At 33.6% G+C, this 15,801-nt stretch overlaps 1 protein-coding gene across 4 annotated transcripts in view; it reads right to left on the bottom strand.

Moving 5' to 3' along the window:
* The window catches only part of LOC136980006 (paired box protein Pax-6-like), a 62,371-nt gene that overhangs the window by 30,267 nt on the left and 16,303 nt on the right, over positions 1-15,801 (bottom strand). For 3 of the 4 annotated variants that reach the window (XM_067276030.1, XM_067276032.1, XM_067276029.1), the window contains exon 2: positions 7,705-7,742. The exons of the other annotated variant lie outside the window; for it this stretch is intronic. The gene's annotated coding sequence lies outside the window, so the exon portion shown is untranslated. The remainder of the gene's footprint in view (positions 1-7,704; positions 7,743-15,801) is intronic. 4 annotated transcript variants of the gene reach the window in all.

Here is a 15,801-nt window from a genome sequence, read left to right as displayed (position 1 = left end):
AAGAATTTTACCGTTTAAAATATCAGATTTGTAATTATAAATTGTAATAAAAAGCAGTTTTTAAAGATAAAAAAAAATGTAAAATATTTTATAATATATGGTTGTAATAAAGTATATAAGCCTAGAGGAAAAAATAGATACTTAGCCTTTGATGTCAGGAAAATGATGCTTGTATACGTTATAAGTTGTGCTTAAAGGATAAATTTTGTCATAATGTATCTTTATTTATGTACGGTACATAAATAAGTTAGATCTGCACAAGAATGTAGTTTAAATTATGATTAAAACTTTAAAATAGACCGTGTAGAGTAATTATAATTAGCGTGAACATTTTTGAAGGAAATAAGCATGGAAATTCTGTTGTTGTAGCTATGAAAGTTTAGCAAAAACTTGGAAATTTTAGTCAAGGATACGGGAAAATGATGCTAAATACGATAAATAAATTTATTAAAATTTCACATTTATAAACCAGTTTAGGATCGAAAAACTATTCTTAAAAGAAACATCAATTTGACCTTTTAAAAAATCCCAGAATCTTTGTGTACTTTTAAACATTACATTGGAATAAATTATACTTTCCTTGGCATATATTTTCACTAATGCCTTACCTTTAACTACACGAGAAACCAATCAATTGGATTTATTCTTTTCTAGATTAATCAAATTCAATGTTTGGCCTGGTTACGGTCCCATACATTATCGAATTTATAAGTAACCACGCAAGTCAGATATGGTCCGAGGGCCTCTACTGTGTCGTCAGACATCGTAAATATGGACAAATTACTTCCCATCTGTTCGTCTCTTGACTTTTGACCTCACCTCGAATGAATCAACATCCAATCTTTATTGACCCTACTAGAAACAACTAAAATTCTATTACTAATAAACAAACGTCGATATCCACTCGATGATTGATTTATTGGATCCTGTTTTGTTACCATTCTAGAGTATTTTTAGAATCATTTCTACAATTTTCTTTTAAAAAAACGGAATAAATTTGAAGAATTCTCTCATTAAATACCAATCGTAAGCGCATTGAATATGGAACCATCGGGTCCTTTAAACGCTTTGCATTCGGTGTTTTCGTACCCGTAACGAGTAAAAATTGCTTTAATACTGTTTAATTTGTAAAAAACTACATTTTCTGTGAATCTAATGTTAAATAAATAGGCCAATTAGGAGTTGTTTTAGGTTAAAAAAAAACTGGTTTGGAAGTATCGACCTATTAAAAAAAAGTTAGTATTTTACATAATTATCGATGAACCTAATGGGCATTATACATAATTTCAATAGCCGAACGGTAACATTATCGTTGGCACTACGAAATTTTGGACTTTACAATCGCTGCAACATGGATTGGGGGTCGTCTGAAAGGGCGGCAGACTTAACCTCTGTTGGAAGTCGTAAAATCAACTAATGAGCCATCAATTACCGGACCGTCCATAAGTTTCTAGTTTATAAGCAGAAGGTAGTCGAGAAATTTCGACAGGGTGGGGGAATGCAGGCGACAGGGCGGTACCCCCTTGTCGGAGATTTTTATCTTCCGAGGGAGGGAAGACTCGAGCTAAAGTTGCGTGCTTCTTCGATAAATTATACGGTAATGGTTCGTGCCCCAAAGTCCAGTAGCAGCTCCCGTTATGTTGGCCTCACTCCTTGTATCGAGGGACATACATAAAACGTAACACGGAGAAAATCTGGACAGTAAAGTTAGTGTTCGATCCACATTAACGTCGCTTAGATGAAGAGATAGTCGAATGTACTTTCTGGCATGGTAAAATGGAAGAAAAGAGGATTTTCCCAACATGTAAAGTGTATTTAAACACGTAAATAGTATTTAGTAATGTGTACAGTATTAAAATGCGCTTTAATTTTCGATCCATGACAAGCGCGCTTCATGGTAGTGCCATGTTTATCCGTAGAGAAACTTAACTTTTTTTGGAGAAAACCTCATAATATTTCTCTTTTATCGTAATAAATACATATTATTTAATTAATTTAATCATTAAACTGAATTTTTCAACGTTTACAACGAATAAAATGTCGAAAAACACGTCGAATCCATCACTAATTAAGTTGGTACATCTATAAAATTTCAAGAGCCGATCGCTTAATAAAAATGATGGGAATCGTGTCATTGCTGTACGATTTAACAAGCACAAGCCTTAGGCAACGTAGGCCTAAGGAACACGATCACGTTTACAGATTATACAAGCAAAATTTTTCGAATTTTGTAGAGAAAACGAAGAATATATTCCCAACAGGCGTAACAATTAGTTAGTCTAATGTCATCTCATTAACGTTAAAGAGAGAAGTATCTTCGGGGTACAGAACGAGCGAGGTATAGACGGACCATCGTAAAGAAAGTTAAATAGGGGTTAGGGAAAATATAATTATTACCCCCAAGCAATCGAAGCAGAAGACGATGTTCGCGACGCCAAAATCCACCTGACTGTCGCATTGCAGGGTTTCATGACTCCGAACTAAAGAAGAAAATCGACTCTTACAAGATGGACCTACCGCACGAGGATATTTTTGCATATACCAAACACATTTATAAAGGTTTTTTTTTATAAATCCCTCTTTACAAGCGTTTACGTTAATTACAGTTTAAAAAAACCAAAGCCTACACCTCGATGATACGGTTTCGTCTATTGAAAAGGGGTGGTCGAGATTCACGTTCACTCTAAGAGGATACCACATAAGTAGATGCTACAGAAATGCTTTTTTTAAATATATATATATATATATATATATACATTAAAAGACCCGTTAATTCCGTCCTCCCTAAAGTTGTATAGAGCAATTTTCTTTAACCCACAACACGACAGACACAATGGCGACCCCACCGAATTGTAGTGGATGGGTTGAATGGGCTAGCTACCGAACAACTAGACGTACGAACAATAGGTAATATATATAGTGCTAAGTCTTTTTTTTCCCTTTTTTTTAAATACATCTTCCTCCTTTAAGGTAGAAGATGCTTCGACGTGTTCGAGCATTTCGCACAAATCTTCTTCTTTGCCTATTCTTCATCCACAGTAATTACCCGTATAACAAATGACTCTTTGTAAATTAAAGAAGAGATTAATACATGATTAAATTTTGATGAAGTTTATTACGTTATCGATGCGAGAAAATATATATTTTATGAGTTATCTGATGCGGAAAATGAAGTCGAATTTAGTAAAATTTTGACTTTGTACAGTGGCCTAATAGCGGCTGTTACTCTAGGCATTTATATAGGCCTATATATAGAGGGTATGTACAGCATATAGGTATGTATGTATACTTCTTTCTCTATCCTCTCTTTTTCCTAGAAGATATGTACAGAGAGAGAGAGAGAGAGATGAAGGTACAGTATATGTATAACTTATATATCTTCTCAGAGAGACAAGAAAGAGAACTGTACAGTACATACCTTCTAGGAAAAAGATAGGATAGAGGAGTATATACATACCTTCTCCCTTTATCTTCTCTCTCTGTATACGTATAGATAAATGGCATTAAAATTGCTACTCATTCTGGCATTGAAGTATTTACTTTACTAGTTAAAACCTCATTTTTATACCTACAACATAGGTTATATGTTAACATTATTCGACAGTTGACAATTACTAGTAAATTATAATGCCGGTGGGGTATAAATTGTATACATCTAGTTACCTAGATTGCGTGGATAATATATACTTAGGCGAGCCACGAGAACGTCCTTCTTTGCTCTACTTTCTTGCACCAAATTTTTTGTACATTCGAAGGTTTAATATTGTATTATTTGAGGTATTTACATGTTATTTTCATTAATTAGAACCACGTGATTATCCTGTTTGTCTCTTAGGGTGAGGTTGAAGTTCTAATTGTTTCGCGCTTCTAATCTATTGTCCTATTAGTTTATAGTCCTATAAATAAATCATAAAAATTGCTTTTATGATTTATTAATAGCTAAAAATTTTGTAACCATTAAGAGAGTGAGAGGAAATATAAAAATTCTTTAAATTCTTCATCGACTAACGTGCAATTTTTCAGTTGTTACAACCATCTGAAGCATCTTAACTATGTTTCCTTCACCTATTTTTTGCAGGCTGTTAATGTTTCAGATAAACAAAAGACATTCCACTCATCACCTGATTACTCGTTTTTAAACTAGAGGGAGCCACTGGAGCGTTTTTGACATAATTTGGCCCATGGGCCCTTCTAAATTTTATCCTAGAATTAAGTAAAATTACCATCTTTTCCTTCAGACTCGTCTTATCGACGAGGCGCACTTAAACGACATTTTGGAGCTTTTCTGTTCGTTATATCAAAACATTATGAAATTTTTATTAAAAAGTAGGACGTTTTTAAGCCGAAAATCATTTTCGTACCCTCCGAAATAACGAATAATTTCGGTTTATACACTTTTTTTTAAGGCCACCACCCCTCTACATACGAACAAGATATCATGAGGGTTGTCGGTTAATTATAAGCTGCGGTCGTAATTACGGTCCTCAAAACAACAGAGGAGAACAAGTATATATAGGGCCACGTATATTCTAAGATCAAACGGACCACACAGATTGGTAGCTCATCATCTGTACTGTATAAAATAGGTCGAAAGGGGAGAACGACGTATAACAGAGTTCTGCCGTTAGAAAGCAAAATATTTGAAGTTCATTATGTAATTTATTTTTTTCTTCTCCTTGTTTTTTTCCTACAAAACACCTGCAACAAAACTAGCAAAGGGAAGGAATTTTCGTAAGATTTCATTTAGGCGGTGAGAACAATCTCCTAAATCAGAAGACAAGTTCAATTTAATCTGGTCATAGATCGTCTTCATGTGGGATTTCCCGTCGATTCTTGGCACCACTTAAACTGATAAAAGGCGTGGTAGTTGTCACAAAGTGCATTTCCCTTCTTTACTGACTGCTCTGGGGCACCAACTTGACCGATTATAGATTCAATCTTAACTTTCCATCTTTATGCTTCACCCCATTTCGCTCCTATCTACAAAAATCTATGAAGACTACACATAAAACCATGCGATTCTCTTCGAAAAATATGTTCGAGTTATATATATATATATATAAAAACACTGTAAATTATGTTACTCGTAGTGTTTTTTTATATGAACATGGATGAATTACTGCCTAAATTATGGCCATGGAAGACTATTTAAAGCGCAGTTTAGGCACCTTATTACCTCAATTTCTATACAAGGTAAGCATACGAGCGATAATAACAATGATAATAAAGATTGATAAGATGCTATGACAAAATATATTTATCATTTTTCTTAGTGGGAATAAAATTAAATTCATTTTTTTTCCTTCCTCTTGAACATTAAGAGCGCTATAAATCCTCATTAAGTTGGTATATTTTTTTTCTTCTTTTTAATTGCAATCATTCTCGTGTCATTTTTTAATTAAACTTCAAAATTATAATTATTTTATAAAGCTACACAATTAAAAGAATTGTTTAATTTATAAGTAATTTAAAATGTATCTTTTAAAAACACGTTTTTTTCCCTTCTACATTATATTTAAGCGAAGTTCATTGATTAATGCAGTTTTCTAGAGCAATTATATTAAAAAATACCCTAGAAAATTCTGACATTGATCATTATAATGATATAATTTATAACCAGAAAGTATATTTTTAAATTATTTTTCATTTAAATTCTTTTTTTAACAGCGAGAAGAGTATAAAAAAATATATTTAAAAAAGCAACAACAACCGTTGCAAGAGCAATTGTAAAGAACCAGTCGTCGTGTCTACCAGGAAAATAGATTTTACTAAATCATTATCATTATCATCATTATATTTTAAATCTATTGATTAATATCATTTAAATTAGCTTTAAAAACATGTATATATAACTTAGATTTATCTATTATTTTAAGTATTTTTAACGTTAAAATCGATAGCGTAACTACAGCTTAGTATACGAGACGGAGGGGTGGTGATGACGATACTTAAAAACGAGGGGCTAAAACCGCATTAAATTCAATAGAAAATACTTATTTAGTATGTTAAATTCGAGCAATATAGATCTAGTTATCACTTACATCATATTTTCTTGAACTGTTACACGCCGTTAATGACGTATCGACGAGTATAATTGTGGCCTTGTAGAAACATGCCCGGGTCCACCTCTAAACACGTTTTCCTTGGTGGACACGACCCGATACGTTTCTGGCCTCTACCGTTTTCGGTTTTTCTTTCTTCCATATAAAAATATATCTCGATAACTCCTCGCTATTAATCGAGCTTGTTCTGTAACACGTCATACAACTCTCTGTGTTAATCGGTTATACATACGTACTGTTTGTAACACGGTATTTTTTTTTTTTTTTTTTTTAATTTATGTGTTTTTAATGGCTTTAAAGAGAGGTGATATTGCGTGTTGAGAGGCTAATTCTCGCTTCATTTTGAATCGTTTTATGCTGAAAATGTTAGTATAAGGTATTATATTAGAAGGAAGTACACTAGAAAGAGGTATAAGAACGAAGCGCAGGTGTAAACATAAAGCTCACTAACAATAAATGTTACAGTGAAGATCACAAGCAATATGTACAGTTACAACAAAGTTTTCTAGAAATGGAACGAATATAAAAGAAGCTAACAAGCAACAAACAATATTAGGACGAAGCTTACTAGTAATAGAAGGACTACAATACAAGTAACCTTTAAAAAAATTGTAAAAATCACCAAATAATCAAATGTTAAAAAGATAGTGGAAAAGACATGGAAACTCCACCCGCATTATCATAATTTTTCGAATGTCGACCATTAGCAGTACATGTGAGCAAACAAATAATTTATCATTCGACACGATCGATGTCATCGATCCTCCCCATTCGCTTCCCAGTAAAGCATTAAAACAAACCGTAGCACGCATACCCCATCCATTGTATTGTATTGGAGAAAAATTGTTCTATCAGAAAAATGGTACGGAAGGTTTCACGTGGTACCAAATAAGATCAACCATCGAATTATCATTAAAGTTTACCATAGGGTATCAATTTATAATAAAAAAAATATTAAAAAAAACACTAGGTTTAAAGGTGTGTGTAGGCCTGTACTCGTATATATCCCGCACCGTGTTTACATTCAGATGGTAGACGTGTCGTTTATCAATTTTATTTTTATTCTATTTTTTTTCTACTTCTTTAATGCTTTTTCTTTTATCTACAACTATTCATCTTAACGAAATGTCAGACACAATGGATGTCCATTATTGAGGGTGTACGCCACAATCGGGTATTGTTTACCTCTGGCAGACGACAGACATCGTTTGATATACATCAGCATAAGGTACCATACGAGTCTTTTGTCTCACTTTTTCGAAACAATTAGTTCCGTGTGACACACGCAGTTTGCATTTCCGGTTAACTTTTCCATGTTTGTCCAGCGTACGACCCACTCTATGAGGTCAGTCGGATAATTAGAGTCACGTCACCTTAAAACACTGGTTTTCTAACTAATTGTTCTAGTTTTATGGCTGTTCTTTAACACTATATTTAATTTTATGGCTGCTTTTTTACGTAACCGCTACAAATTTATGTATTGTACACTTTACGCTCTTCTTGTATGTAAGTAACCCATTAGAAATTGTCACCTCGTCATTATAAAAACGTAATAACCATATTTTAAACATTAAATAATAAAACATATTTTTAAAAAAACCTTAAAATTTTAATAATTTACTACTTAAAAGCCTCTACTCACCTTAAATTAAGAATAAAACAGGATACAAATTCGACTATCTGGAATTAAAAAGAAAAATAAAATATAACCTATAATAATATAAAATTATATAAAATAATTTTTTTTAAGCGTAGATAAAGGAAAAAATACCCAACTTTAAGATGCATATTACACATAATAACTCAATTAAATATTCATTTATTGGTAACATTAATCTTTGTTAAGCTACCTTTTTTTTGTATATATATTTATATATATTTTCTAAATAATAATAATTGTATAAGGTAATTTACAGTTGAGAGTATTTTACACAATATGAATTTTAACGTGATGCATCCCACACTCTAATTACAGCCTACAGAGAGCTTGAAGAATTTTGTTTTTGCAAATAAAGGCCAAACAGGATAACCTATTACTTTGTACAGAATTCACCCCCTCATCTTACTCAGCATTGTAATTTTCTTACTATATAATTTCTTCTACTGACTATACTATAATTTCCTCTATAAAATAATATCAATTTTATATTATATATATATATATTCCCCCCTTATCGATAAGGTTCCTTTACCTTAATTTAAGTATCGATAAGGTAAGTAAACAGTATTTAAACTCTAGGGTCAATTGAATTTTGTTTTTTCTTTTAACCAGAGTTTTGGAATTTTTAAGGGGGTTATCAGCCTTTTCAGTGTGTAAATTTACAACATTTTACGTTTTCTCTTGTGTTAACAATGGAAATAATTATTTTTAAAGTCCTTCGGGAGCGGATTTCTTAAAGGAGTTAAAAAGAAAAAAAGAAAAAATACGTAAAAGGAAGTAAACTATTATAAATTTCCGGTGTTAAAAGTAACCAATAAAAAATTGCGACAGAAGCAGGTGTTTGGTGTATTGTCGTGATGCGAATTTTGTAAACCCCCCCTTTTTTCTATTGTCCCGTTGACGACACTCGGTCTCTCCCTCGTGGACTTCGTTGATAATCTTGGACAATTATGACGTGGAGCAATGAGATTTGGCGTGATACAAACGACGGGGGCGAATGTTGGTGACGTAAGGACACAAATATTCTTTTTCTCGCGTGTTTTCTTTATAATATCTAGTTACGAAGATTTCTATGGGAATTTAATATTTGTAACACGGTATTAAATCGTGTTTTATAATCACAAACGGTGCTGCTGCTGCTGCTGCTGCTGCAGTAGAATGGTATATTAACTGTTTATCACTAAAAAAAAAACAATTGATTTAACCCATTAACTACTTCTGACAGGAATTACACTATCTTCTGACATGCAAGATTTAAATATTTAAATACTATTTTGTGTAGTAGACGTGTATAAAATCAATTTTATTCGAACTTATTTTAATACTCTGTAACTAACTATATTGTTTAGTAACTATAAATTAATTAATTGTATAATATTTGATACGTTGTAGTATTGTTTAAGTTGTAGGCCTTTAAGATAAAGTGGTGTGGTAAGTCAAAAGTATTGTTTTTCTTACATACTCTTAGTACGAGTAATCACTCACGACTTAAATTATTACTGTAAAATTCCGTAAATCGAGCTGTAAAAAGAGCGATCGAGCTGAAAAAATGGGCGATCGAGCTGAAAAAATGGGTGATCGAGCTAGAAAAAAAGAGCGATCGAGCTGCAAAAAAGAGCGATCGAGCTGAAAGAATGGGTGATCGAGCTACAAAAAAGAGCGATCGAGCTGAAAAATGGCGATGTCTGAAAAAATGGGCGATCGAGCTGCAAAAAATGGGCGATCGAGTACACAGAATGCTGAGACATTAAACAATGAAGAGCGGTTACCAAAATTCCTTATGACTTTCTTGTGTTTCGAGGTCAAAGTTCAACCATTCTTGCTCAACTATTGCGATTTTATTATAATATTTATGCTTTAATATATAAATAACAAGAGAAACACTATAGCGAGGAAGCTAAAGTGCTTATAAAGAGAGAGAAAATAGAGAAAGGAAGGAGAGATTTTTGCATGGACCTAACTTACTTACCTCATGAAAATACTGTAAATCCTTCATGCTTGGAGTAATTGAGCGAGTTAAGGTGAATCACGACGGTGGAAGAAATATCGCCAGGTTAGTGTTTAGTAGCATATTGGTGAGGTGACCATTCGACCTTACGTCACTACAACCGTGCGTGGAAAATTCTGAGTGAGGGTGGAAAGGGTCGATATGTGCCATCAATCGCCAAGAAGGGTGTCTCGACGTAACACCAACGACGTGGGAAGTTTAGAATTAGAAAATTATTCCCGATAAATATATATAAAAATGGGATTTTTTTCCTTGTCAACTAGGGGAGGAAATGGAAAGGACACGGGAGAGAAAAATCCCGATATTATTACGTCACGTAAACGTAACGAAGAAGCATCCTGCCACGTTCAAAAGGGGTTTCGGGATCATCGACCCGTGCAGAGATAAATCAGATAAATAGGCCTTTGAGCTACTTACAGACTCGGAATGAGAAACAGACTTTTAATGAGAAAATAACAGTAATGTAACGTAAAACTTTAATTGGGTGCGGCATCTTTTCATTTATAATTCCAAATAACCGGATATAATTGAGGTGTCAATACCTGATAAATATTTTATATCGTTTAATCTAGTAAATTATAAGTCAAAGTGGTGTATTAAGTTACAAATTATTCATTTATTTATGTTATAGAGTTGAAAAATTATGAAAATAATATCGGTTTTATATAATAAATCGCACGTATTCGTGTGTGTTTTTCATCGAAGATACCATCTTTAAACACGGTTTAATTATAATAAATTTACATTTAAACACCATTAAAGATACTTTTTCTTCAACTTGAAACTATCCTGATCCAGTTTCGTTTAAGAAATTCCTTATATTTTTGCTTTAAAATGCATTTTTCCATCTTAGAAAAGGGGATAAAACACGTTTCCAGAGAGAGTTAAAGCATCTCATATCGCAATTAAAAAATTTATTATAGTCATTTATCGTGCCGTAAGTGTGTTTGTTGCATATTTAAGTGTGTTTAGTAGGAAGGAACGAAGTTAAAAATAAATGATGGCACAATCCAGATGAAGGCATCTCTCTGCTCTAATTAGTTTTGGCTTGCACATGCCAATTAACGAAGCTCAGATTAAATTACTAGACTCACGCACCCCATTTTAATTTATTCCTAATTTCAGATTAATAATATATTTATTTAAAAAAAAACTATCTCGTAACGAAGCGGTGTTATAGAGAAATTCCTTAGCAGAATTATTATTTATCAATGAAGAGGGGAGAACTTGCTCTAGAGACGTGAAGATGACAAATGTTCTGTTACGTATCATTAAAGCTCTTTACGTCACCAGAAACAATGGAGTTCTCTAGTTACGTCGACTAATTTGATTATAATACGAATTTCTAAGTGTTTTTTTTACAAATTTTTTTTTATAAACGTCACTCCACGCTTACCACGAAGCGAATTTTTAGTTTTTGAAACACGATACCCCAACCTATCAATTTGTTGTAATGAATTAATCACAAGTTGATTTGTTGGAGTTAAACTCGTTCCTACGGACAGACAGACGTTTTTCTGTATAGCTTAGATTAATAAATAACATGTAAAAGGTCGTCGGGTGCAAGTTTATATCTCGGAAACAGGTGGTAATTGAATGAAATCAGTTTGTTAAATCGCATATCACGATAAGATGCCTAAGTTCGTGACGTGATGCCGAGTGACGGATTGTGACCCGCAGTCATGGATTTCGTAGGTTAGATACAGGTCAGAAATTAGGGGGCCGTGACGAAACGAAAGGTCAGAGTTGAAACCGAACCGCAGTAACTACTGGGTCAACCTGTTCCATTATCCACGCACGCTGCAATGTCTACTTCAGAATGCGAGGGAGTCAATGTCATCATTAATGTGTGAACATCGATGCCGAAACTCATAATTCGGTTGAACTTATCGAGGAAACACATCACGAACGTGTTTAAAGCAGGTTGCTATACAGAAAGGGGGTGGAGGAAGAGAAGAATAAGCAAGATCTCACACTTTTATCAACCTTACGAGAAGGTGTGAAATTTTTAAATCGTTACAAAATGTTCAAAACGTACAAAGATGTGTGACCTCCTTCACGTTCTACACCGTCTTTTATGTACTGTACATATTTATGTAGTTTCGTGTAATATAAGTCACGCTTTCTTACATAATATCTCGTGTGTTATTACAATTACGTTTAAATTTCGTACGTAAGCTCTCCCGTCTCCAATGCATCACGCTCTTTTTATATATTTTCCCCAAATTTTGAGAGCCTATTTTGTGTACCTTTACTCATTTTTGTAGTCACGCATCACATTTCTCGTACGCTACGTCCTCTATTGCATATTCAAATTATAATTATATTCTACACCTCTTCGTAACCCACCACAACACGGAGAATACCAAAAATTTCTCAAGCCAGATTAGACAACATTCTTACACTCAACCTTTAATTTATATCGAAGCAAAACTTTTCCACGAACTACCGACTACAAATCATAATCACAAACACACACACACAGGCACAAAAAAGGGGGGACGGAAGCGATTGATTGGGATAATGTATTGCGAATGGCATGAGCGAACTAAGAGAAGCAACTTCAATCTATAAACTACAATTGTTTAACAAGAATCTACAATGAAAAAAAGACACGCGTCAAGGAAGGTACGATCACATTTTTCATTTTCGTTCCCCCCCTTCGGGGACGGTTTTCATAGTAGGCGCCAAGCAATGGACGAAAATCGTCGTAGACGAGATAATGAACAGTTAATTACGGTGAGAGGGTAAAGGAACCAGGCCGACAGTTGTCAGTCTGTCCAGACAGTGACATCCCTGGCATTGTACCTGTTGGACGGTTATTAATGGCACCGTAGCAAGTAAATGAGAGTTAGGCTTACAGGACGACAATAGAAAAGAAGTGTAGACGAGTGAAAAGCAGCGATTGCATCTAAGAACCTGAAAGTGCTTCGAGGAATTAAACACATCCAACTGTGGCCTGTGTATGTTTAAAACACAATAGAAGATGGGTAGCGTTATGAAGCCAATACAAAAGAACGTGCACCGATTTAACTTTCACCCCTCTCGCCCCCTCCCTTTATTTTTCTCTCTTTAACGTTGTATTGGCGTCAGTTTGCGTGGGAATAATAAAAAGTTTAATTTAAACGTCAAATTACCTTTTCTACATTAGTAATTAAACATTATTTATACTAAAATTATAATTTATCGAGCGCTCCTTGACGAGCATTCATCCAGGGAAGATAAAGTATGCACTACCTAGAAGTGGGGGCTTCTACTTCTGTTTTTTTCTCTATTAAGCCGTTATTAATAGTTAAGTTTGTAGTAATTACCGCAGAAGATTGCTTAAATTATGCTATAAAGAATGTTTTTTTTACAATAATATTTGTATATTTTTCTCTATTAAACAAATAACTCGGGGGGCATTTTCTTTTAAAGAAGGAGACACTCAAAAAAATGGGTTATTTTATAAAATTATGTTTAATAATGCATCTTAATTGCTTCTGTTTAAGTTTTGTAACGTTATCCGAGTGAATTTTTTAGAAAATTAAAGAAAAATAATGGCTCCATTGTAGACTAGACGAGTATTACTTTTCAACGGGAGTCGCGTGCATATCGGGTGCATTTAATTGCATCATTTATAGCATCTCGACCTAATTAAAAAACTGGCGGCATCGAATTAACAGATGACAAGATCAAAATTAACTGGGGCCACGTGGTTAGGCGTGGGTTGAAACGCAGGATCCTCTTCATTTTTTTTCTATCCTCCATCTTCTGAGAGCGATTGACAAATGACCGCTCCTCTATAGACTTGTCTTATCTCACTTGACTCCCATTGTCGATTCTATACAAGTTCCACGTGTTGGCAGCGGCCTTAAACATCCCAAAGAACACACTTTTGATCCAAGTGCACTGAACTGTAATTGCACTTTATATATATATATATATACACTTTCTTCTAAATTACAAACGGCCATATTTGTTAATTAATCAGCCTCTACACCCCCTTTTGTTATTGATCTGTTTACTGTTACTGCTGCTTGTGATTCAAGTAACACGCGTTTTTTTTCTGGTGCCGATAATTACTTTTTACTGTAAATTGTTGGCATTACATTAACATATTTATCGAAGGTTTATTGTAAATAGATTTACGAATGTTTTCATGAGTGTCAGATCATTTAATTGCCGTCCCATTCGTTCGCCCACGTTGCTCGATCGTGATAAGCATCGTCTCGTATGTCGTGACGATACCGTTGGAGGTGGGACTTCGTGGGCGTTATGACATCCCTGTGTTTTCTATCCAATAAGAGTGAGGCCATCGATCGTGTTACCATTACGAATGAATGAATAATAAGTAAGGGTAACGCCTCACGAACTAAACTTTCAGGTTAAAGCGACTGTATACTGATCTACACAGATTTTTCTATTGAAAAAATTATGAGATCTGTACGCTTTATATATATATGTATATATATATATATACACACACGTAAAGTTGTTATTTTCTCCTTTGTAAGTCTGCTTCTATGCGATTTTAACGCGTAGAATCGATACAAAAATCGATTTTTTTATTATAAATTCATACTTAGAATCAAAGATATAGTAATTTATATACGTTTATTAGGTTTAAAACCGAAATATAAATTGATTTTTATCATAAATTCGAGAATTAGGATGGAAAATATTATGATTTATACACGTTTAAATATATGCTAACACGATTAAAATCACGAAAGGGTTCCAATACGGCCGCTTCAGAGAAGGAACACCGAGAGATTCGTGACGTAAGACAGTATATAGGGCCTAAACTAAAAAAAGTAAATAAAAATTTCAAATTTAATCAACAGGAAGGTTAAGGAACCTCATAAGCATTCTTTACTAAAAAGTTCAAAGTTCAGACGAAGTTAATTAATTGTATTTACGTTAGGTTCTACGGAAGTGTGTGGGACCCTATTGTTGCGGTAGAATGACGCACGTTTTCGGTTATTCTAAAAACAAAACACATGCGCCAGTAGAGCCTATCGATATTCATTAAAAGGGACACATGTGCAAACACTGAGCAATAATTAACTTAATGATAGCCCATTATCTAAAAACAACAGCCTAACTGTTTACTTCGGGTTTTTTTTTTTTTTTCGTTGCCACAGATTGTATAGAAACACGTCACTCGTCACAAAAGGGGCAATTCGCTAGATCTCGTGATTTGTCACGGGTTATCGTGACTTAATTCACATTGTCGTGTGTTTCTTCTATCAATTTGCAGCTTTCCTATGAAGATAAGCCCAGTAGATCTTTTTGTTTTGTCTTTATTATTATTATTATTCTAGAATTGAATGACGACCAAAAAAACACGTAATTAGATTTATTGTTGTAGAATTGCCCTGTATTTAACTTGCATTCAATTTGTTTTTATCTAGAAAAATAATTATTTTCAAACGGTTATGAACGTCAGAATTGTTTTTATTGGACGTTTTTTTTAAAAAATACGTACTGTCTTTAACTATTTTATACGTTTACTATTACTAAAATATACGTGTTTTTATAAAGTAATTATTATTTTGATGCAAATTAAGACGAACAATTGATGTAGAAAACAATCATCTCGTAGGGGAGAAGTTGGCTTCACCTCAAGACATAAAGACAGGTAAATTATATAGCATTTTTTGGTATGTTTGTTAAAATAAACCGCTGTTAACCGTTTAAAACTATCAAAAAAATGGTGTTTTAGAAGGTAATTTTGTTAATAAATTACTGTTTTTTATGCAATTTTACAAATTCTGCGGGGAGAATTAATTCCGGAAGCCTTTCTCGGTTTAGTTTAAATGAGATTTATGCGTAGGAACTACCATAGATCAATAAATAGAGTTTTTAAATAATTTAAAAATTTATTTTTTGGGGGAAAAATTAGTTGTGTAACTTGAAATATTCTTTGGAGTAAGACAGGAAGCAATCTCTTGTAATCTCTTATCCAGACACTTCCTCGAGGGGCTCCTATGATGCACGATGTAATTGTAAGGTTGGTGCAGATGAATAGTCTGCTATGGATCCAAGGACACATAGTTGAGATCAATTACTCAATTAATTAATTACTA

This window comes from Centruroides vittatus, unplaced genomic scaffold (genome assembly GCF_030686945.1).
Source record: "Centruroides vittatus isolate TY-2023 unplaced genomic scaffold, ASM3068694v2 contig_658, whole genome shotgun sequence".
NCBI lineage: Eukaryota > Metazoa > Arthropoda > Arachnida > Scorpiones > Buthidae > Centruroides > Centruroides vittatus.
Note: the sequence above shows the minus strand (reverse complement) of the source record. Positions and strands in the feature narration are given on the sequence as shown.